General features: G+C 42.6%; 1 protein-coding gene across 1 annotated transcript in view; it reads right to left on the reverse strand.

The window, feature by feature from the left end:
• The window catches only part of LOC122133059 (teneurin-1-like), a 39,873-nt gene extending 22,027 nt beyond the window's left edge, over window positions 1–17,846 (reverse strand). Inside the window, exon 1 of the mRNA XM_042708380.1 lies at window positions 17,374–17,846. The gene's annotated coding sequence lies outside the window, so the exon portion shown is untranslated. The remainder of the gene's footprint in view (window positions 1–17,373) is intronic.
• Window positions 17,847–18,528: the final 682 nt, after the last annotated feature.

Genomic DNA, 18,528 nt, shown 5'->3' on the forward strand with positions numbered 1-18,528 from the left:
ACTTTGGAGAACTCTTCCCCAAAACCACCGTGTTCTTGTTTGGATCAACATTAAGCTTTAATGCTTCATTGGGAAACGGGTCAGACATCCAGTTTAGATGCATGGCGACATATGTTCAAAGACGAACTTGTTAACAGCATCTCTAATGTGTAGCTGAATCATAGCAGCAGGGAGCCCAAGGAAAGCTTCTCAGAGGCTCATGAAAGCATATAAGGCTATAAATGAATGTTAGCTAGCCAAGTAACATGACACACTAGTGTTTGAGGGATTTTTTCCATCATATCATGTGATTTCTTTGTATTTGACCTTACATGGTCAAGTTAAAAGGGAGACCTTGCCAAAACAGGCAGCAATGAACATGAATATTTGTCAGTTAAACATAGAACACAACCAATAAGACGGAAAAGACAGGCACATTATCAATTAAATTGAAAACTGTGCATCTCCAATGAAGCTCCTGGTATTTATTTGGTTCCAGGTTAATTGGCCAGGTTCATTCTGGTTATGGCAATGGGGTTGGCGAAGGTCACCTTGATCAGGCGGCGTCTCTCTTTTGTCTTCTTATTTTGCCGCTGAAATTAATTATCAAAATGTTTAGGGCTAGAACATGCTGATTACACCCAGAATTACATTATATTTTTGTATCAGTCTGTCCTGTCATATGTGTGTTTATTGATTGTTCAATGCACCCCTCAATTGCTGAAATTTGTCCTCTGGCTTAAAGGCTAGCAGAGTTGTCAATAATTTGCAGTTTCTGATTTTTTATTTTTTTTTTCCCCTCTTCAATGTTTGGCATCTTAAGAGGTATTTTCTTTGACTTTGTTTTTGCAAGCCTTATTAAAATGCAAAAATCTTTTTTGTTAAACTTACTCTGCCTCTGGGTTTTGGTCAGGCCCACCCGCACTCTGTGACACTGATCGGTCCCGTTACAAACACTGAACACTCAACTGTGTCTTAAGACAGTAACCCATATGTGCTGTATTTTGGAGACATACGGGCAACTCTCTGTAAGCCATCAGCAAAAATCATTATTCATTAATATTCATGAAACAGAATTCCCTGTCCTTGCCCTGACTAGAAGATTGTATGACGAGTCAGGATGCACACAGCTGATACACAGCGAGACACAAGGAAAGAGAGAGAAAAAAATTGAAGGAGAATGAGTTTGAAAGAGGGGGGAGGACCTTGCGTGAAACAATGCTTCTTCCAAGTAATAATTAATGAAAAAGGAAGAGAGGCTGCTCCTGCCTGCTTTGCTACGTGGAGTAGAAACTTAAGTGGCTTTTTTTCTGGGAATCCTCCAGGCGTTCATCCTTCCCCAGGGGAGGATCAGATACAGCCGTCTATCTGGCAGTGCCATCTCAAACAGGAAGTCATGCCGCAGAAAGATCTGTGGCTCTTCCTGAAGCCGATAGCAGAACGAGCGCAGCAAACTGCACCTGACCTCCAGTGTAAAGTGAATCCATGCTGTGATTTTAGCTCTTACATGTAGTTGTGGGGAGGTATCTCTGTGGCAAAGCAAAGAAAGAACACTTGACTGCATAATATCTGCAGTGTTCAGCAAGAGCACATTTACTTTGATCCGAGACACCGTGGATTTACGTCCAGAGGTTTATCAGACAGGTAAATCTATGATGTAATTGAATTTTAACATATACATACATATATATTTCATATATTTTCCCTTTCTGTCTCTTCTTGTTATGAAGTAATGTATGGTAAAACGGATGACAATGTGTTTTATATCCAGATTTACTCCAGTGAAATCTTGTCTTGTGGAGATTGTTAACTTATTAGAGATCCAAGTGTGGCTGTAGCTGTCACCCTGTGATAAAGAGCTTCACAGCTCAGAGTGTTAATGTCGGTTATATGACATTTAGGTGTTTTCTGTCCTATCATCATCCTACCAAATATGTCAAAATTATATTGAAATCTGCTTCTTTTGGGTCTAGGGGACATAGATAATTTAGACCCACTTTTTAAGTTCTGAGAAATAACCCATTTTCAAAACTCATTCCACATAGGTAAACACCTACACTGCCCAGCCTATCCATAATGATAAGCTCTATCTTTCGGAAATTGCTTTGCTTCATGATGGATAATTTATCAGAAAACTGCCGGGCTTCTCTCACTCTCTACCCCCACTCTCCCTCTCCATCTGAAGATGCGCACACACCCACACACCCCATATACTCATACAGATAAAGGAAAACGATATGCAAAAAATCGGTACCCAGAAAAATACAAAAGTCAAACATAGGTCAGCTAAGAATATTTCCTTGCTCCTGGCTATTTTGTGTTTTTTTGTTTTTTTTCTGAGAGAGCAAGTGTCTTCCTGATTCAGGCTTTCTGAGTTTTGACCGGGAGCTCGAAGCAACGCTTCGTGTGATATCATATGAAGGTCATCACTGTGGAGACAGGGGCTGAGCAGGGCTGCAGGGAGTATCGAGGAGAGATGCCAGCATCGCTGAACTCAAAGAACAGCACTTACAACATCAGCGATACCAGGCCCCTAACCACAGGTACATCCCTATGGTATATCAGGCGCTAATAAAGAGGCACATGCACACACAATCAGGACTAAGAAGATAATCTGGACACTTCCCAATGCCACTTAGTATTACAGTCATACATAGCATGCCACCCTCACCCCCACCCATATATACACCCTTATAGTCCCCTTTGAAATGTGTACCAAATGCATTGCTGCATGCAAGAGATTTGGAAAAAAAGGTGCATTAAAACAGTTAAAAGAACAAAAATAAAAGGTTAAAACAGAAAAGTGCATTAAATCAGCTTAATGAAAATGCAATATCAATGCAAATTGCTGGGCTCATGAGAACACTGACGGCTTTATGTCATCTAATACCGCACAATCAAGAGGAATATTATCTGCAAAGAACCACTCCTCAAATGAGGGTTAATCACTTCTGCTAAGTTGCCTGAACTGTGGCTTGGCAGGTTTGTTAGAAATCTTAACTCCACCATTAGCCACAGTCTTTCTCCAAGAATGGGGCTGGCCCCTGTGAGGAGAGATCAGGGCCATGAGGTGGAGTAGAGTAATGCTGAGCTGCTTCTTTGGCTCAATGAATTCTCACTAGTCTGAACTATGGGCACAATAATTAAGTGATTTGTACATGGGGCTTTCAATTATACCAGAGGCACTTTAGACCCCACAACAGTGGATATGGATCAATAATGTGCCATCAAATCACTGCTATTAAGGCTGAACTATTCTCTGCCTTTCAGTTTCCCAAACTGTGGGGGGCGGCCTCTTTCTGGGCACAACTTTTCAGGGATGGAACCTCAGGTTCAGTGCCAAATCAAGATAACTAGTCACTATGAAATGACCTACACGCTACCAAATAACCTTGACGGATAATACAAAATGGAGATTCGCTGGAGCTGGTCAGGACATGAAATCAGGACTCTGCTTACTATTTGGGCTAATACAAATGTGCAATGGTAGCTTGATCAAGTAGGGGAGAACAACCAACACAACTGTAATGCTTTTGATAGGTGTCCAGACTCGGTTGATTGGGCATAAAAGGATCAATTACAACCAAAGTGTGTTCAAAAAGTGAATTTGCCCCGTGTTACAAACATGATGCAAACAGGCTGTACACACGGTGCATGTCATTATCCACAACGTGTTCAGATTGGATGATCATTCATGCTAATTTATTGCAAGGAGCGATTATCATTTTATACTAGCCTACAGTATGCTTTTAACATAGGTTAGGTTACTAATTTGAATAACTGAAGCTGTAATATTACCTTGCTATGACATCTTAAAGCAAGCTATGCCTATGCTATTAGCTGGGTTATGTTAAAGCCACATCTTCAGGCTATTGTGAGACATGGATTGCTAAATGTTCCAGTGCATGACAGTTTTAAGTACTGTCTGACAAATCTGTTTATGCTATGAAGGATACACTTTATTTGAGTGTTGACGGAACATTCTAGGGACGCACTAGTGCAGTGGGCCCACGATTCGGTACGTATCACTCTTGCACGCTTGCAGACTGTTTTGGTCTTCTTACCCACGTCATCGCATTGAATACTGAATCCAAGTGTTTACACCAAACACTTTGGACCAAACAAATAAAAAAAAACTTCAATTATATCACAGTGATGTGAAAGTGCATCAAGTAGTGATGACTGACAGACAGGGAAATTAACAATGGGTAAAATCAAATAATCATTAAAAAAAAGGGAGTGTATAATTTAGTTTTTGTTGGAGCTAAGAATTTTGTTTTTGGTTTCCCCTCTCTTCTCCAGCTCCTATTTGCATACAGAGCACTGACAGGCTCCAGAAATGTTCTGTGGATCTGAATGTACAACATGCGTGCTGTGCAAGGCCAAAAGCAGGTTTTGGAAGTTAAATGAAGATGACAGACGTATCACAATATCGCGGTTCATGTCTGCGTATTGAACCATAGGGGGCATACCGAACGGTTCAACATAATACCGTGTACCGTTGCATCCCACTTCTTTTTTCTTAACTTATTCTGCTGTAGGTCGTAGGTGCCTGGCATCCAGACGTTATCGCATGATACCTCAGCCTGAACTTCCCACTCGCTTTTGAAATGGGAGGGATGGGTAATGTTGAGGCGGTATGATCTTTGGAAACCCATTTAGGCTCTATTGCCATTGGTGTGCAAAGACAGCCAGTGATGGTAGTAGCGCCTCAATTTGATTACCCTCTCCCCCCCCCCCCCCCCAATGACCTTGTGGGTGTGTGTGTTTGCTTGTGTTTTTAAATAGGACCCTTAAAAGGTATTCTGAATGAGGCACCCTCAAGGATGTCCTTCCCGCTGTTAGTGTACAGTTTCCAGTTGACCACAGCTTCCGGTAAAAGCTCACCCTCTCAGACACGATTGTATATGGCAGTTTAACTACATAAACAAACAAAAACCAACAGACAACTACTGTGCGGCCCACAGTGAGTCAGAGGCAGTAAACACAGGCGCACATGCCCACACGCATACATACATGATAACATACAGTACATACACAGACACAAAATATCAGATGTCTTTTACAATGTTCCTTTTCGACAGTTCAGACACAAATGAGGCTTTCCAACAGCATAATCAATAACCTCTCCTCTTCCTTATTCCCCTTGTGAGCCTCTTCACCCTTTCACCCATCCCTCTCTCCGCCTCGCCATCTCCAACTGTAATTCCATTTTTTTTCTTTGTCTCCATGCTGGCGGATTCCCTGCCACTATCATTTAACTTCTCTCTACCACCCTTGCCTGTCCACCCCCCACCCCCCACCCCCCTTCAATCCCTCCTCCCTCCCACCACCACTACCACCAGCTCCATGAGCCGCTCCGCGTCCATTAGTTGCCTGGCCCGTGGGTCTGCACTGGGTGCTGCCGGCACCGCCTCTTCAGAAGGGTCTTGCTGATTCAGTGCTGCTGCGGCTGCTGCTGCTTTTGGCCCCATTAGGAGGTTTGATGTCTGTCTTTGATATGAGAGCTAAAAGCCTGCCCTTCAAAATTCATCTCACTTGAAAAAAAAAAAAAAAAAAACTCTAAGCCTCATCTTTTTAACATCGGCACCGTTGCCATGGAGATGGCCTCAGGTCTGCCAGCACACTTGCCATCAGACCCCAGTCAGATGAGCACATTTCAAAGCCAGACACTTTTTTGCCCTGGTGGGATCTCTCCTTCAGCTCAGCCCGTAACCCCCATGATTTGCATTAAGACGTCACATTTATTGCAGTGTCATTAAGGGCTGGTGCTTAATGTCAGCTTCTTTTGAAAAGGGGGGGGGGGGGGGGGTTCAGCTGACTTGTTGGCGGCTATGTTCACATCTGGCATCAGAGTTTTTGCTGGAAGTGCGAGTCGAAATTTTGTGGCATGCCTCTGTCAGGTGTAGTGATCAAAGTATACCAGCGATGGTGTTGGACACACACAAAAGAAGCCTCGGGCTTGGGCTGCATTAGAATAATTTAGTCTCTTTAATCTTCCAACACACACATCAAAGTTCTACCCCTTTCTCTCTCTTTCTCTCCGTCTCTGGCTCCCTCCCTCATGGATGTAGTTTCTCACCACAGTGAGGTGCTACCACTGCCACTCAGCCTACCATTTATCTTTTCATACACTTATTTATTCCATCCATCCATTCCTCTAGCTAGGGGGAATACAAGGCTGTGTAAGACCCATGGGGATGGCGCAGAGAGAGCCCTTTCCTAAACGGACCTGAACCAAGAGTTATAAATGATTAGACCTGTAATATATTATATGTATTGCTCCAACACCTGCCAACGACATCAAACACTCACCCCCCAGAGAGAACTAAGGAATCCATCAGCGACCCAAAACATTCAGTGCTTTTACTCTGAACCTGACAAGACTTAGCATCACATCACTTGATAACACATATACTTTCTCTCTCTCTTTCTCCTTTTCTCCTTCGCTCTCTCGCTCCAGAGCTATTGAAAGAGTGAGGACACTCTGTCTGTGTCATGCACATGGGATCTCCCCCGACACAGAAGACTTTATACTTTTAAATTCAAAGCTCTTGGACATACAGGGGCACTGCACTACAGCAGTACCTGAGTCTCTGCACTGTTTAAGTGCACCCACCCCCAGCCACCCAAAAAATACCAGATTTTTTTCAAATGTACACAACCATCTTCTGTGTGAGGGGCGGTTTTCAAGATGACATGACTGTGGGTCTGACTCAGTAGGGACATCTGACAGAAAGAAACAAAAGAACTGAGAGGAGGAAAGAGACAAAAAAAGAAAGCGAGACATTTGTTTCCCTACAGCATGCAATCTGGTGCCTCAAACCATGTAGTTCATGTTTGCATGCACTTAATGGTCCTGTATTTCCATAATGGCTTTAAGAGATTATGGTAAACAACAAAAACAAGTTATTGACTGTGGTGTATCAATACGGTTGTTTACTGGGATCACACTAATCTATAAGTGGCTTTGTTTGAGAGCTCTCTGCTGTAACAATGAATAGAGAACATACTGGTTTCCTTTGGGCATTTGAGGTCACAGTTCCAAGCTCTTCAAGACTAATACAACAGATAATGTTCAAGTGGGTTTGTTATGAAAATGCAGCTTGTACCATTAATATGCGAAAACAAACAAAACAAGTGAGAGCGGCCATTATCTTTTCTCTCAGCTAATTTCTCTGAATAATTACTATTATTACTGGAGTCAGTAGAAAATCAACCATACAATGGATTTTTAAGTAAATGATTGGTGAAAACTTAATTAGAACCACAGGAAGCTCTGCTGGACATATAAAAAATCGATAAAAAAGCAGCTTTTGGCTAAATTAATTCAACATAATAAAATGTCTTCTCTTCATTTAAAAACTTGCTCAAGCCCCCCGGATTGTTAACAGTGCTCATGTGAAATATTGAGAAGTCTTTGAATGCTCTCCACCATTCCATCCATGGCTCACAGAGTCAGTTAGAGAAGAAAGAGAATTCTTGTGTCATAGAACAAACCTTGATCGCACCCCCCACCGCCACCCCCGCCACCCCCACCCTCCTATTGTATCGGGGAATTGACTATGGCCGCCTCTCTTTCCAGTAGTGTGATGCAGTCACACCTCTGAGGCCTGGTGTTTTCGGAGGCGCCCTGAGAGCTCTCCGATCTGATCAATGTCGCATCAGCATCTGGTTACCATGGCAAAGGCGTGCGCCCGTTGAGGGCGTTGGGGGGTGGGGGCTGTGACGGGACCAATCAGACCTAATCTGTCAAGCAGCCACAGACACAAAGGACAGCAGGAAGGAGCCTGACGTGTTCCACGCCCTCAGCGCTCCCCGGTTCCTCTGCCGGAACATAAGAGAACAGGGCTTTCCCCCACTCTGTCTCTTTGAAGCCTTATCTGGTCTCAGTTGGCCATCAGCTCCTGTTACAGCAGCCAGACCTGAATTACAAACGCCTCTGTGATGAATGACATCTGTGATTGTCGGAGATGGGAACTACACCCCGATCCACAAATACAAGTATGTGTGTATACACAAACACACTTACTGAAGAATGTGTGTGTTCATGCAGTTGTGTTGTACGTTACAAACATGTCATTACCATTCAACTCTGCAGTAAGCGGGTTCTTACATACTTCAACACAGAGGTCGTAAATGTACGTAGCAGTTGAAGCATGAGTGCTCCCCACTAGCGATGTTCCCCCCCCCCCCCCCCCCCCCCCCCTCCCCCCACATCTCTATTCCATGCTTTATATGTGGCCTCAAATGGACAGTGCAGATGTTGAAATCACTCTTTCGTACAGGGTAATGGTTGTCTGGAGGGCCGTGTTATGCACACTCGTTCACGCACACACTCACACACAAACACAACATGCAGAGGTGTTAGCAAAGCTTGGTAATGATAGTATATCATAAAGTCTGCATCAAATGCCTATTTGAGTAAAGTAGGTTTAAATGTAAAGATTCTCTCGACATTCACACAGGCTATATATTTATTTATCACACGGACTACAATCTGGTATATGGTGATAGGTATGTCATGCCTAAATACATTTTTATATGTCAACTTACATAAAGCATCTGCGGTGGGTGTGTCTGGGAGAGAGAGACAGAGTGTGAGTGTGTAAGTGTGAGTGTGTTTGTGGCATACGTGTGTTTGTGTGTGTGTGTGTGTGTGTGTGTGTGTGTGTGTGTGTGTGTGTGTGTGTGTGTCTGTGTCTGCGTGAGACTGTGTGAGAGAGTGTGAATGTAGGTTTCTGTCTGAGTTGCTATATAAAGGAACTGCACCTCCTTAAGCTTTCCCCAAAGCACCTGTCATAGCCAATCACCTGCCAGGCAACAACAAGCCTCTCAAAAACACTTTTCTTCTCTTGGTGTTAATGATGAATATGTGTCGGCAGAGCATCAGTGCAAAACCCACCCACTTTCTCCCCTGTCTCGCTAACAAACACAGTTACTCTCGGACACACACACACACACACACACACACACACACACACACACAGACCTTGTTTGTGGTATGGTTCCTCTCTCTCCAGGGTCTGTATATTCTATCATTATCTTTCACCTTGTCACAAGGCGAGCAGAGAACAGCCCTAAGAGAACTTGTCGGCACTGCAAGGAGCTCTCTCTCTCTCTCTTCTCTCTCTCTCTCTCTCTCTCTCTCTCTCTCTCTCTCTCTCTCTCTCTCACACACACACACACATCTCCATTCTTCCTCTCTGTTCTTTCACTCCATCTTGGTCCCCTATTTCAGATGCCCAGTTCCCACCAATCTATCTCTCCTCCCTCCTTTAGGGATGGCCCTGTCCATCTCCCTCTCCCACTCCCCCGATCCCCTCATCTCTTCTTTCTCCCTCTTTTTCTGCCTTTACAGCCAGTACTGAGGAAAGGAGAAGAGAAGTGAAAGCTGAGAAAGACAGAGAGTGGCCCTGATCCTTGGACACCTAATGCTGGAGATTAGAGAAAGCCTCAAAAGACTGTACTAATTTACTCAAACATGAAAGCAATGAAGATAGTCCCATTCATCACCCTTCACTTCAAAAGCAAGTTGGATGGAAAGCAAGTTGAGACTCACTCATAAGTGCAGTGTAGAGGTGCCCCCCCCCCCAACACACACACACAAACACACAGTGGAGTGCAGTTAGGCGTGTGTGGGGAAGGGGAGGGGCTTGTGGTGGATACCAGTGGATGATTTACAGCTCGTGTCAGCATTCAACGCATCTGTTCAGCGCAGCGCGGACAAACTGATCTGCACCTCTGCATGCCGTCATTCAGCCTCTCATGCACCGCACGCGCTAATGAACAAGCCACACACACACACACACACACACACACACACCAGCAACCACACACACACACACTTACAGGCATACATAGACAAGCACACATAAATACATTGACACACATACACATACCGTTCCATAAATGCAATCGACTAACATGCACATACAGAACTGTCACATTGCGGTCTCGTGCGTGCTGACATTCAACTCTGGCTCTATCCTTCACGCCTGGATACGGAACATCATTCACCATCCCACCACCAGGTCCAATGCCTGTCACGCTCCGCTATACTCCGTCACCCTCTCTTTCTGTTTCTCTCCATCTTGCACTTTATCCTTTTCTTATTCACACTGTCTTGGTTTCTTTTCATCTCTCTCTGCCATTTTTTTTTTTTTACATCATTCTCTCTTTGTTTCTTTCTTTCTCTTTGATGGATGGAAAGACACATATACACACCAGGGTTTCCGGTCTGGTGTCCAGAATTTAATTAGAATGTATTTTACCGGACAAATTTGAAACGTACCGGTCACGTTCCAATAGCAGTTTATGTAACAAACGCAAATATAATGTGCACCTAGATTGACGAAAGAATAACCACAACCTCAAATCATTTTGACTATTTAATGAATAGTAATGATTAAGCAAAATGAACAGTAACTATTGAGTAAAACCTCAACATAAGCTACTAAAATGCAGGCTATTGCAAAACATCTGTATCCTGTAACATCTGTAGCCTGTTTAGAAAAAGATAGGCCAGGTAACATTTTATTCCCTCCTTTATTTCATTGCGGCCTCTTCTGCCGACAATCACTCTCCCCTCCTACAGACTACTTGACGGCGCCGTGTTAATTCGATTCTGCAGACAGAAGACCCTCTATGCTGGCGTACTTGACACGGGCAGAAAACAGGCAATTTTAGCCAGTGTAGCCCAGTCAGGGTACAGCACGCTGAACTTATAAATAAGCACGTGGCAAGTTGTTGCAAAAGTTAAACCAACATAACAGTGGACTGCCGTCATCACTGCCACTACATCACATCATGCGAGCTTGGCATCAATGACTATGTAAGCCTACATTATAGCTACATTTTATATGTAATATAAGTTTATATGTTTTCTTATGTCCCCTGTCACTGTACTACAAATCAGTCAGTTAAATGAAGTGTCCAGCCTACCTGAAGCACAAATGAGTGTAGGCTAATTAGAAGCAGATGAGGAATTCCTCAGCATGTGCTTAATTAGCTTTACTGTATCCCTTAGATGACAAGGAACAAGTCATGGAGATCAATGCTGATCACAGCGAGAATTCTAGGCATGCTGTCCTGAAGAAGATGTCTGGAATCCTTAAAATTCTCTGAATCACAAAGGTCTTAAAAAAAAAAGACTGGATCTGATGTGCATTAATATCAAGATTATACCAAATGAGCTTCAGACTTCAGTCTACCTTTGTGCTTGTACTTAGTAGATCATGGGATACGTGTAACTGTTATTACAATGTAACACTGTGTTATAACAATTGTAATAGACTTCAACTATCAAAAAATGACCAAATCAGTAAAAATGGTTGAATGCCATCATTGGTAAAACATTGAAAAAACAAAATGTAACACATTAAACACAATGTAACAAAATACATATATTGCATGTAATACTTTAAAGGCTTGTGTCTTCATGGTCTGAATGACCCGGCTATATTAAGACAGTCATCTTTGCCTGGCAGGTATTCTGTGTGTGCACAGCACCATGATGGGACAGGGTAGACCCGGTCGACTACAGGGGCTCATTTGGTTGGAAGTTAAGAAGAAATGCTAATGTGGCCATGCCATGTAAGGTCCAGTGATCACTAGCATATCTAGTCCTTCTGAGCAGAAAGACTGGCAATACAACACTTTTTAAATTTTTAACAAGATAATAAACAGAAATTCATATGTAGGCCTTTCTGTGGTAAATACATGTAAAATCTATTGAAAGAACTGTGGATTGTATTTGGCTAATATGACATGCAGGAAGTGGTGGAAAGTAGGCTACTAACATTAAGCTAAGCTAAGTAGCAGAGCTCTTTTAAAGCTATGTGTTCATTCACTGATGTGACGAGTGTACAATCATGTTAAAGCACGTTTAACATATGGTCAAACTACCTTGACTTAACCTAACTTAACTCTCATTCTCTGATATCTATTGCGGTGGTGGTGGAAAGATTTGTTTACAACTATACTTGGCTAGCATCACAAGACCCTAAGGAATGTGTCAAATTAGTGTGTAGCCTAGGCTATTCCCAGTGTTATCATTTAAACAGCATATTGCCATAAAAAGGGTTTTAATGAGTTTTTTAAATGCATTATGCTGCATGCATATTATTCAATTACATTGTTTTAAAAAGTGATTATTTTCTTTTTCTGCATTTTTCCGAATATTTCAAAAGAGCTGGTGGTGATACAGGGTAACCAGACCTGTTTGAGGCATCATAAAAGAGTGGAACATGGGGGAATGTTTACCTGCAGCCTCTGTTGCCAGAACCTGTTAAGCTATCAATCAAAATGCAGGCATCAGATATCACACAAAGGATCTGTGTTGCTGCCGGGTGGGGGGTGTTTCCTTATGATTATCGGTTCTAAGACAGAGAACCCTACGATGCAGACTGCAGTTCAGCATCTCTCTCTCTCTCTCTCTCTCTCTCTCTCTCTCTCTCTCTCTCTCTCTCTGGAGACAACTTTAAAGACAAGAGCAGCAGGTGACTGTAAATACGGCAAGGCATAACAAATAACAACACTGTTTCCCATGTATGTTTTCCAAGTGTGGAGCTGTCAGCAAAGGCACCCACGATGCGCTGCGATTTTCCAAATGTAGCCAAGGAATGCAAGCTACATTAACTCAACAATCAACTGTTGTAGTTTTGAAGCCTGTGAGGCAATTCAAATGTACAGAGGAAAAAGAACTCTTCACTACTGACCTAACTTTACATGTTGAAAGACCAGCATGGAATCCTATTAAAAAAAACTGGTGTGTATCTACTAACCGGTAAAATAAATTATATAAAGTATTTCATTTAAAGACACGAAAACTACCCGATTCCACTAGGTTTGTGCAAGAAAAACAATTATTATTTGCTAAATTGTATTCTACCACCAGTTAGTATCAGGCTATGATTCTGAATTAGAAGTGTCACATGGATCTTTAAAAACTATATTGTGATAAAATATCCATTTAGATGCATCAGTATAATATATCTACAGGCTACTGCATATATTGCAAATATTTAATGTTATAATATGTACAAAGGAATGTGTCATTCAAGTACATTGTACTTCTACATTCAACTTCAACTAAAAACATTCTGCATTCAAATGTCCTGCCAAATTTGAAGTCTCCTAGTCTAGGGTCACACGAGATCATACCCTGCTGCCACAGAAGAAAGTTATCCACGGATCGGTATTGTGCTACTATATAGTCTCCATCTAAATGTCTCCTGTTGAAGATGTTCTATTCAAAGCAGGCCAAGTGCCTGATCTGATTTGAAAGGCTATTTGTTTCTGAGACAGTTCTATCTGGTGATTAAATATGCTTCAGCAAACACCTCCAAAATGGTTGGCTGGCATGTGTAAAATGAGCATTTAGATATAAATGTTCCCTTTCCTTTCACTCTCAATCACACTCTAGCACTCACTCACACACATACACACACCCCAATGCTAACCCAGTTCTGAAAACTTCTTTACAAACAGTTATTAGGGAACTACACTTCACTTTAGCAAAACAGCAGGAAGGGTCCCCCACTTTCTTTGGAGATCTTTTTCGATGTCTTAATTACAACTGTAAAGATACGTGACCCATATCCAAATAAACCGTCCAAAAATAGCCTTCATTAACTAATTAACTTTTATAATGTGAACCTTCAATAGTTTTCTAAGTCATACCTTATAATGATCTTATAATGATCTGACAATTTCGTGTTGACTAAAACATGTAGTGGGAAGCAAATGACATAGCTAAATAAACACTGTCAGTTCCCCTCGGCAGCCTTCGAAACGCACGGCCACGTAAGTCCACCTCAGAGCACTAGTACCCAGGGCAGAGCCAGCAGACAGGCAACCAAAACAGTTCTCATTTAAAGAGGTGGCAGTGGCGTTAAGGACGCTGTTTTCAATAGGCAAAGAGGTAAAGAGCAGGTTGACGGGAGGCTCACGGGAGCTGGAGCCAGCGCTGAGGCGTAGGAGGGCAGAGCTGGAGCCTGCTGCGGAGAGAGAGAGAGGGAGAGAGAGAGAGGGAAAGGGGGAGAGAGAGAGAGGGAAGCGCTGTGGGTAGTGGGGGGGGGGGGGGGGGGGGGGCTCATGGGATAATGAGAGTGATGCTAGTAAAGCATTACTCTGGCCCGAAGAGGACAACAACCGCTGTAAATACAGGGTCTCAAACGTACAATCATTGAAGGAGGGGGGCGGCGTGCAGCCGTGCAGATGAAAACACTACGGGGCGCAGTGCCATTCAAACCCGCACTACAACGCTGAGGTGTGAGAGCTTAGATGAATGGAGGTGCAGCACTGATCCCCACTGCAGTGTGTAACCTGTATTTGTCTCAAACAAATGCTGAATTCGTTCGAAATTCGTTCGGAATTAGAATTCCCTATTTTTTGTGAAATTTTACTCTTGCGCTAGGTCTTGACCATTCCTGATGTGCTAAATGCCATATTTAGATGAAGCATCATCAAATGAAGCATCTAATCATTAAAATACCTGTCAACTGTAAATACTCCACAACTTCCAAACACATGCAAATACACACCTCCATTAATGTATGTGTAGAGGAGGTCACGGAAACCTGCAGGCCCGTTACATTTTAAACACATCCTTATCATCAGTGAACAGTCATAAATAGCAGTGTGTAAACATCACTTCAGACCTTATGACATGGCCTCAAGCACACCTGGGAAAAGAATGAGGAAGTAAGCCTAGCTCGTGTGCAGCACTGCCGCACCCATAAAAACGAATAAAAACAGGCACTGGATATAAATCAGATCTGCCGGCACTCTTCTTTTTTGACCTCCCAGACCTTATCCAAATGAATGCCATTCACCGTTAAATACACTGTTCAATCAGTCACAATAATAACGTACTGTTGTTTTTCAGCACTAAAGCCTTCAGTGAATACTACATGATTTGACTCATGTACGCCAGTGTGTGCAATGCGTATTGTGTACCTGAGAATGTTACAGAAAGGCCACTGATTAATATTAACCCTTATCACATCAAGTACAAGCATACTAAGAAAGAGCCGTACACTGCACAGTCTTTAGTCTTGGTTTGAAATAACACTTTTGTAGCTTGCGATTCCAACTTTCATTTGAGAGAAAGGCCACTTTGTGTGTGTGTGTGTGTGTGTGTGTGTGTGTGTGTGTGTGTGTGTGTGTGTGTGTGTGTTTGTGTGTGTGTGTGTGTGTGTGTGAATGCGTGTGTGTGTGTGTGTGTATGCGTGTGTGCACATCTGTGTGTATGTGTATGTGTGAAAGAGGTGCTGTGATGGAGGGCTGAGGGAGAGCGGTAAGGGTGCATGAGTGAAAAGGTGAGTAAGGAGGTTGCAATGTGAGTGTGAGTGCGCGAGCATCTGTATGTGTGTGCATGTGTCTGTATGTTGGTGGGGTGCATATGTAGATGAAGCGTGGTTGTCTCATCGTCTAATAATTGTTTTCTTCACAAACACCATACCAGCAGCAGAATCTTAGCTACAACTGAATGTAAACAACTTGATGTACTTAAGTGATTCTTAGCTTTCCGTTTATTCTGCACACAAGTAACGGTTTAGTGTCATGCCAGTCCCTGGTCTAGTCGCACTGAATACCACTCAGTGGTCCACAAATGCAAAAAGTATGTAGTATGATGATGGGAATTGATACAGGTCTTTCTACTGCATTCTATAATGTGATGTATGACTGTTTTACTTACAGTAATTTAACTGAAGACTTATCATGAAAAAGCCTACCTCATAAAAGCCACTCCATCCTATTACTTCATAAAAACACGAAAATATTTCACCACACAATTTTGTAAAGAAACTTTCTATTATTTCACTGGGGCATATGAAAAATGAATAACTTCATTCAAAACTCATCTGGCTCAGTGAGCTATCTCTGTGACCACTGAATCTTTGCAGGGCCGTGTTTCTGCATTCCTCTCGATGCTAAATTAAACATGCAGAAAATCTTCACTTACAGTAGAATTTGTGTCTAAAATGTGCTTTCCGGGGCAGCCATCGGAAGACCCTCTGCCACTGAATATAGGCAGAAGATTATTTCTCGGGGTATTTCTCACTCGAATCAATTGGATATAATTCTCTAAAGAAAAATTGTTGGGGTTTAAAAATAGGTTAATCATGACTGATTCCCTCTTAAGCAGCCAACGTGTATGATTAAGTACACCCATTCACTTGCCTTTCTCTTTAGCTATAGCGATAGTGGTACTTACAGAGTAAGCTAAAGACTCCCTTTCAGTAGCTGACGCCTCCTTGTTGCTGATATACGTGATGATAAAAGATAAACTACTCTTTCCTTCTTCCACACACACGACACGAGTCTAGTATCAGGCTCGCATACAAAACAGCATACCGGCCAAAATACAATTCAAAGGATGTATTTTTAAACTACAGGACATTAGGCTAGTAGTCTAGGCTACATATAAATAGTCAAGGATCCCATCCAGCAACCTGCCTGCGAAGAGGCTATGCAGTAGTAGGTACAAATCACATGCCTCCACAAATCAGTGAGGAAATAATAGCGGCTAATAGGCTACAACTGGCTACCTTCAACGCTCTCTAATAGACTATGCTATTCTTAATTTACTCCGGTCGTTCACCTGCTTAATGTTTACAGCCGAGTTGCTCTTTACATGCAGCATGACTAGCGTCTTCACATCCACTTTGTCCTGAATTTAAATGTAACTTGGGCCGTGTATTCTCTGGCTTTGTTCATAGCCTTATCGAGTGTGTGCATACCGATGCTGCGATTCAGCAGCCCATTTTAAATCATGTTATTTCACTTTTGACAGTTAAGGCAACCATTTAAATATTCTCCAAACGTGCAGTCGGGAGAGGATGATGCGGTTGCCATGCCTTGGCAGTCATTAGCCTTCTCATTAACTATCCCATTTCCTTCCATCAACATCACATTTGTCATGCATGCTGCAAAGTAAACGTTAACGAATGAGTGAAGGAGGCTTACGTTGGAACAACATAACAAGGACAAGGTATGTCATTTTAATTTGCGATTTGTGTGGGTGACTTATTTGTCTTTTTAGGGGTTACAGAAACTTTTAATAAGTTATTTTTAAATGAAATTGTTAGACCTTTAAAATAATTGTCTACTACAACAGATGTGTCCCATGCAAGTTTGCCGGTAATGTTGTCGTCAACTGATAAAGGTGATTTTCCTGGAAAAAGAGAATCACCAATATCAGGGGCCCGTTACTTCTATGAGAAAACCACGCCAGCCTTTAGAGCACAGCAGAGCCAGAGTTACAAAATACAGAGACTATCTCGCGTCCAAGCGGCAAATTGCCCATCGTTCCACAAGACGGCGAGGCTTGCATTAATACCCCTTCTAATTTATACACAGCGATTAAGACAGTTCACTGTACCTTACCTTTGCATGCGTTGAGCGTACTAAGTTCCATGCCAAAGCGTCACTTCTCTGATAGATGGCAGCGGGCTATTTACATTCCTGCGCGCTGTACTGGTTATCCTTGGGAAGAGATGCAGGCGAGTCGACTGAGTCTAGCTCGCTCGAGTTGAGATTCTCGGATGCGATAAACGGTACTGGAGTGAGCTGGTAAGCTGGTGCGAGATACACTACAGAGGCTGGCTGTGGCGGGATTCAACCGCTACCAGACCATTTGTGATTCACACGAAAACCTTCACGAGATCTTCTGTCCGCCAGACACTATAGCCCACCGAGCTCCGCACAGCATCTCACCGGAATATACCATATGCGCCCAGGAGGAAAGGGGTGTGTCACCAACAGTTGCACCTCGCAGTTTTATACAGAGAAAAGCTGTAAGGGAGGATACTAGTCCCGCACCATAGCACGTTACATACACGTTATAGTTGGGCTAGAACATTTCAGTATTTAAAATGATTTGCTGACGTTTGTTTCATGCTTGTTATTTGTCTATTGGCAAATATGGTTCTTCTGTTTCCACTTAACGACAGGATTGTCTGCGCACTTTATTTGCATGGTAGGCCTACATTGGAGCAATCATTTATTTTTATGAAGCGATCTCATACCATTTTATTTCAATTTCACACAAAATTGTTTAAAATTCCCTTTTGAGAAGCCCAACCTTAGTATCTGGATGAATTTTCATTTTCATTCATGGGTTTGTTCTACCATGAAGTATCCACGTCCATCCTTAAAACACACTGAATCACGGATGTAGGTTGTTGTGATTCTTGCATTCAGCAAATGTGTATGGCCTGCTCTCTGGTGAAAGTGAGCAAAAGACCGTGGAGTGCATCTGTGAACCTTTTGCCATTAGTTCTCGTGGCAGGTGGTGCACACTGACAGTGGCTGGTGTGTGTGTGCATGCCTGTGTATTTGTACTGAATAGAGTCTAGACTCAGAACTAAGTCAAGCCAGGGTGTTGCTAATCAAAACCCTTAACATACCTACTAAATGTACTTCGGAACTAACACTTAAAAAACATAGACTTGCACCTGAGGTGTCTGACTGATTGGATGTTGTGTGACTTCAATCCTGTGGGAGGTTTTTAAAGGTGCATTACTGCATATGCGGCCCAGT

Source organism: Clupea harengus, chromosome 8 (genome assembly GCF_900700415.2).
Source record: "Clupea harengus chromosome 8, Ch_v2.0.2, whole genome shotgun sequence".
In the NCBI taxonomy this organism is placed as follows: Eukaryota; Metazoa; Chordata; class Actinopteri; order Clupeiformes; family Clupeidae; genus Clupea; species Clupea harengus.